Here is a 6,906-nt window from a genome sequence, read left to right as displayed (position 1 = left end):
ATGAAATAAATTCCTGGAGCTGCAGAAGAGAGAGCGTAAATAATACGACAGAGATGTAAACCAACGGAAATACAAACTTAGCTATATGAAATATGTTTTTCAAAAAGATCCGAAAACTGCAAATATATTAAATTAAGAGAAATATATAAATATGTCGAGAGTAAATAATATTCAGCACTTCCATTTTACACTATATGAACATATTTTAAGATGGCAGACCACAACGATCAGATTTCGAGACATTCGAGATTTCAATAATCTCCGTAATTTTAGGGTAATAAGAAGAGAGATAATACACAAATTGCAAAACAATAAAACGGTACCTATTGGCAAACATCTGAAAGCTCTTGATCTAACGAAAGTGAGTACGTATATTTCTCTAATGGTGGCGCTTTTAATTTTCTAAGTACTTAGCCACCAGGGATCTCTTTCGAACCCTTGCCCTTGTGACAGAAGAGACAGGTTATTATCAGGCTGAAAGTGTTCCAAGATGCCGCCGCCAGATAGCGCGCTGTCACTGTTTTTATATACTGAAATTCAAGACGCTCATCTTCGTAAGCTGTTCTGCGTATAAAATAAGTCATGCCGCGCGGCCTCTATCAGTAATATTTCGGCACTGAAAGCAGCTACAGACCTGCGCGATCACTCGTTTGATTTGTAATTAAAGTGCTTTACTACAGAGTGTGTAAAAAGTTACGCCCGATTTTGAGTACAAAAAATATACACTTAACAACTTACCTTGCAAATGGCTTTTAAGGAACCCGGAGGTTCATTGCCGCCCTCACATAAGCCCGCCATTGGTCCCTATCCTGAGCAAGATTAATCCAGTCCCCATCATCATATCTCACCTTCATCAAATCCATTTTAATATTATCTTCCCATCTACGTCTCGAACACCCTTAAGGTCTTTTTCCCCATCAGGTCCAAAGACGTTATCAGGTCTTCCAACTAATACTCTACACACAATTCTGGATTCGCCCATACGTGCTACATGCCCTGCCCATCTCAAACGTCTAATTATGTCAGATGAAGAATACAATGCGTGCAGCTCTGCGTTGTGTAACTTTCTCCATTCTCCTGTAACTTCATCCCTCTTAGCCCCAAATATTTTCCTAAGCACCTTATTCTCAAACACCCTTAACGAATGTTCCTCTCTCAAAGTGAGAGTCCAAGTTTCAAAACTATACAGAACAACCGGTAATATAACTGTTTTATAAATTCTAACTTATAGTTAAGGAGAAGAACCTACAGGAAATCTTTTTTTTTTAGTTGGTTATTTAACGACGCGGTATCAACTACGAGGTTATTTATCGTTGATGAGATTGGTGATAGCGACATATTTTGGCGAGATGAGACCGAGGATTCGCCATAGATTACCTGGCGTTGATCTTACGGTTGGGGAAAACCTCGGGAAAAAAACCCAACCAGGTAATCGGCCCATGCGGGGATCGAACCCGCGCCCGAGCGCAACTTCAGAACGGGAGGCAAGTTCCTTAACCCACTCAACCACGCCAGTGGCTGGAAATTTCTTTTCTCATATTATTTTAAGTAGAACCTCTATTGCCCTAATATAGTTTCATATCAATGTATGAAGCTTTTTACATACATTTTCACTTTTGCCCTTTATGGTACAGTCAAAGACAAAAAATGCAAAAAAAAATGCGGTATTATAAAGAAAATTATATATCTGCTGTCAAGAGTACCGGTATCAATGAATCACAAATTTTGTCTTAAATGAAAGCTAAATGACTGCTAACAATTTTGTCCTACGATTTTTAGAAATTCTAATTTTTATGTTTTTATTTCGCAATTTTATGCACAGAAAGAAAAATTCCACGTTACTTTTAACTTATACTTTAATTTGCAATTTCACAATTTCCTCTTACTGAATTATTCATGTATAATCTGAGAATATGCCGTGAAAATTTTACTCAATTATCTCTATTATTGCCCGAGATATTACATATTAAATGTTGAAAAAGTAAAATGCACGAACTCCGGATATTCAACGGAGAAGTTTGAGCACAGAGTAAATGGACTGGAGTGCAGCGGCTATTTAAAAATGGCGTAAAAGTAATTATTTTCTTCCTAACGACCTTGAAATTTTGCTGAAATGAAGTCAATACTATGCAGTATTTTTATGCTAAATATAAAAAATGTTAATTTTGACACATGTTTGGTCACTCCTGTAGATCCTTCCCCTTTAACAAAACTCAAAACGGCTTGATAAAATAATAATAATAATAATAATAATAATAATAATAATAATAATAATAATAATAATAATCCTTGTACACGAAATAGTCCACACCTGTGGAGTAACGGTCAACGCATCTGGCCGCGAAACCAGGTGGCCCGGGTTCGAATCCCGGTCGGGGCAAGTTACCTGGTTGAGGTTTTTTCCGGGGTTTTCCCCTCAACCCAATACGAGCAAATGCTGGGTAACTTTCGGTGCTGCACCCCGGACTCATTTCACCGGCATTATCACCTTCATTTCATTCAGACGCTAAATAACCTAGATGTTGATACAGCGTCGTAAAATAACCCAATAAAATAAAAAATAAAATACACGAAATAAGCTTGCATGTATAGAAGTCGGATGTAACTTTGTACACACCTGGTATGTAGGGAAACCATGACCCTACACCTATTTCGATTTTGCTGTATATTGCTGTATATTACAAGACTTTTCTGACATATTTCACTTTATGAAAAAGAAAAATATCGATTCATTTGTTGACAATTCTACATTATTGTATTAAAACTGGTTACGACTTTGGTATTAAGTTTAGATATATGGTATGTAAGGCGAATAGTTTTAAAATTGCAGACATACAATTGTACAAACAAAAGGCCTTGTACACTGAACTGAAAAAGAAATGCAGATACGAAATTATATCGTTTTTAGAGGACTTTAGCAAACATGGTGAGGTGGAAAGCTATTTTCCTGAGATTAGTTTAAAAACATGTAAATAAAACTTTTATAACATGTTCACGTTATTATTTAAAATGAATTACGTTGTTGTCTAGTGCCTTGCATCTGGCAATGAAGCCATTTGCAGTCGTGCTTTCCAATACTTTTGAACTGTAGTTTCTTCTGATCTTAATGCTTCACAGGTCTTCAAGTGGTCTTCATTCATTTAATATGAATTATTGATTTTAAATTATTCATATACTTTTATTTTACAACATTAATAAAAATACTACATGAAAATAGTGAAACTGCAGTTTATACTGCATTCCATAGCCTTCTTTAATATCCATGGATGCTGTCATTGTTACAATCGATATATATGGCCAATTATGTTTTATATTTATATTTCTTCTGATTGAAATATCATTACAAATAATTTATCAGCATATCAATAACAACCTCATAAAATTACTTACAAAAACACTCCCAAAAATAATATACAATTATGAAAAAAATACAGACGTGGACAAATTATTAACAAAATTGACTATTTTTATGATAATTCTGTTTAGAAAATTTGACTTTTCAATTTAGATTGCAGTTGATTCTGCATATTTCCATCATTTCAGTAGACAGAAATATGCAAAAATGTGAACTGTAGTTTAAATTGAAGAGTCAAGTTTTGTAAAAAATATATAATAAAAATCTTCAATTTTGCTAATAATTTGTAAATTAGCAAAAATGTCAACTGCATTGAAGAGCCGAATTTTGTAAAAATATAAAACAAAAATCTTCAGTTTTGCTAATAATTTGGAAATATCCAAAATGTCAACTGAAGTCCAAATTGAAGAATCGAATTTTGTAAAAATATACAATAAAAACCTTCAGTTTTGCTAATAATTTGTAAATATGCAAAAATATCAAATGTAGTCCAAATTGAAGAGTTAAATTTTGAAAAATATACAATACAAATCTTCAATTTGGCTAATTATTCGGAAATACACAAAAAGGTCGACTGTAGTCTAAATTGAAGAATCATATTTTCTAAAAATATATAATAAAAATCTTCAATTTTGCTAATAATTTGTCCACGTCTGTATATATATAAAAAAAAATAAAAAATTATTGGATTAACAATATTTTCACCGTTACAATTACACTAAATATAAACATTTACATAGAGATAAAAAATTTTACAGGAGAAAAAGTTCGTCCAAAGGGCTGGACTCTGGAAGAGTACCCAAAACGCTCATTGCATTTCCGCGTTGAATAGCAATACTTAAGCGTTGACGCAAGTAAGTAGTGCAATGACGATCACCAGTAATGGAGATCAAAATTTGGCCGATTTGAGATACCAAAACTTTAGCGTCATGACTCCAAGGACCGAAGGTCTCCACAGCAAATGGGACAAAGATATAATCGTCTAAAAGATGAGCATATTTATTGACTTTCTTCTTCACGGCTAATTCAGCAGCAGATGCTACGCGTCTGGAGGTATTCGGCAAGTGAGATGGAGCTAGAGTGTCAACGCAAGTGGAGTCCCAAATTAAAGATTTTCCTCTAGACCATGGAATTAAGGTGAGACCATCGGGTCGTTTACCATCCGCGCGACTAATCCCTGGTGGTTCATATTGTATTAACAAAAAAATATCAATTTTATTATAAATACAAATATAAAATTGTATTATAAATACGGATACAGGACTGAAAATTGTATCTATTTAAAATATTTAATTAAACATTTCTCCTTTGCATGAAATAAAAACTCTTTAGTAAATTCAGGCCAGTTCAGAAGTGTTTGTATAATTTCACACATACAGCGAAGTCCTCGTAACAGATATTTGAAATCGATAGCGACTTTGACTCGGCATTATTTTCTTTTGCAGTCTAGTGTACATTGTTGAGAATAATAGTATGGGTGGTGCATCATCCTATGTAGGCTATAGTATCATGGTTGTACTTCATAAATTATTATTTCCTTAAATTAACTTAAAACAAAAACATATTTATGTAAATATAGCAGGCCTATATACCGAAATGGTTAGTTCAAAACCTTTTCTTTTTTTATCTGAAGATGAAGATATAATCAATCTTCGAAACGTCATGAAATTTTATGTTCATCTTCAGCAACGAATAAATTTCAAGCTGTATCTCTTCTCAATAATTCACCATTGCTTTCTGCCTCAATTACAACACACAAAACACTGCAGACATGGAAATGATATTATGGAAACACAAACCAAAATAGCGGGCACATCTGAAAGAGGTCACCACAGGCGTTCGACTTGCCGTGAAGACTTCGGCTTTGCAGTTGACGAATGTGGCAGCTGCTAAATAAGATAGATGTCTTAATGTCTTTAAGAATGATGTTTTAGGGTACGTACACATTGGAGCGACGATAAACGGTAAAAGAAGCAGCGATGCTATATCAGAGAGACTTGAAGCATGCATTGTCATTGAGGTGTGCATATTGGAGTAACGATAAAAGCGACGAAAAAGCAAAGTTCCATTTTCTTCGCTCTTGTCGTTCATATGATCTCTGATTAAGATATTAATCTGTATAAATACCGGTGGTTATCAATATATCCGAATATTAACTGATTTATTATTATTTCGGCTTATTAAATTAATTATTGTAGATATTGACAAATTGATTGGTTGTGTATTTATTCTTCCTATGTCATGTTATCACAAGAACCAATCACAACACAACGAATTTATACTATCTTTGGGATGAGAAACGGGTTTAATTTTGTACGTATTTAAGTTATATTAACCTTGAACTTGGTAGCTGATACTTTCTATATATCTTCTTTCATTAAGTGGATGCATAGAATATCTTCTACCGATAAATCAAAACATTCGCTTCCCGCATTCTCGTTGCTCCGATACGAACACTTGATTCTTTGATAATACCAAAGCGTCGCTAGATCGTTTCTCTTATCGTTTATCGTTGCTCCAACGTGTACGTACCCTTAGATAGCTATATTTTTACAATAATTATTTATTTTATAAAAGTATAATGTTTACAATGATACAGAAGTAAAATATGAAACTATAGTACAATTAACACTTAATAAAAAAAAACATTCAAGATTGCAACACGAGATACAATTTGTAAAAGTGCAAAAATACATTTACAGTTACAATATGATCAAAACAGGCACTCCCTTCTTAAACAAGGCCCCATATGCCCCTCAGGCCTTGATCTGCTTGTCTCAGGCACTTACAATATGAACAGCGACGAAAATATGCAGTTCCATTATCTAATGATAGATTAAAAACTTCTCTTACAAAAGTGCACAAACACACTAAAACACACCCTGATCAAATTCTCAACACACAGATCAATTTCAGTACACACACACTATTTGACCCCACTTTTCAACAATCAAACGCACCCACACAACAGGCAGAGAAGTTCGAGACGACGCCGAGATCTAGTAGGCTCCGAGGATGGTGTGACGAAGCACCGAAACAGCTGTAAGCCGCACAGACTTACATAATTAACACGAGTAAGTCCGCTAGTTAATCAATTACTTATATTCAAGTGTTAAAAGTAGTGTACGCAAGATTCAAAATGGATAAACATTTGATTTTGCCGTGAATGATGATTGTTTATATTTTTAATTTTGTTGTTCAAGAGATGCATTAAAATGTGCATTCTTTTCGGAATGCTTGCAGGAAATGGGTTTTAGTACTCATCTGTTTTAAATCAAACTATTAATATTATCATTTTGGAAAACCTGGCTACTTTTGTTCTTGTAAGACTTATACAAAGAGGGCATTTTATCTCATGAACAATATAATTGGACGTATGTTCGAAACATGAGTACGACACATCTAATAAAACCAGAGCTGCAAACTGCAATCGACTTGAACTATTACTTGAGACAAAATCTGTCTCAAAATACTCTTAATTTAAGCTTAGGTGTCGATGTGTAGAATAAAGTTGCTTTTTAGTAACTGAACTGAATAATTTGCCAATTTTC

This window comes from Periplaneta americana, chromosome 6, assembly GCF_040183065.1.
Source record: "Periplaneta americana isolate PAMFEO1 chromosome 6, P.americana_PAMFEO1_priV1, whole genome shotgun sequence".
NCBI lineage: Eukaryota > Metazoa > Arthropoda > Insecta > Blattodea > Blattidae > Periplaneta > Periplaneta americana.
The sequence above is the reverse complement of the archived record's forward strand: the minus strand, read 5'-3'. Positions refer to the sequence as shown.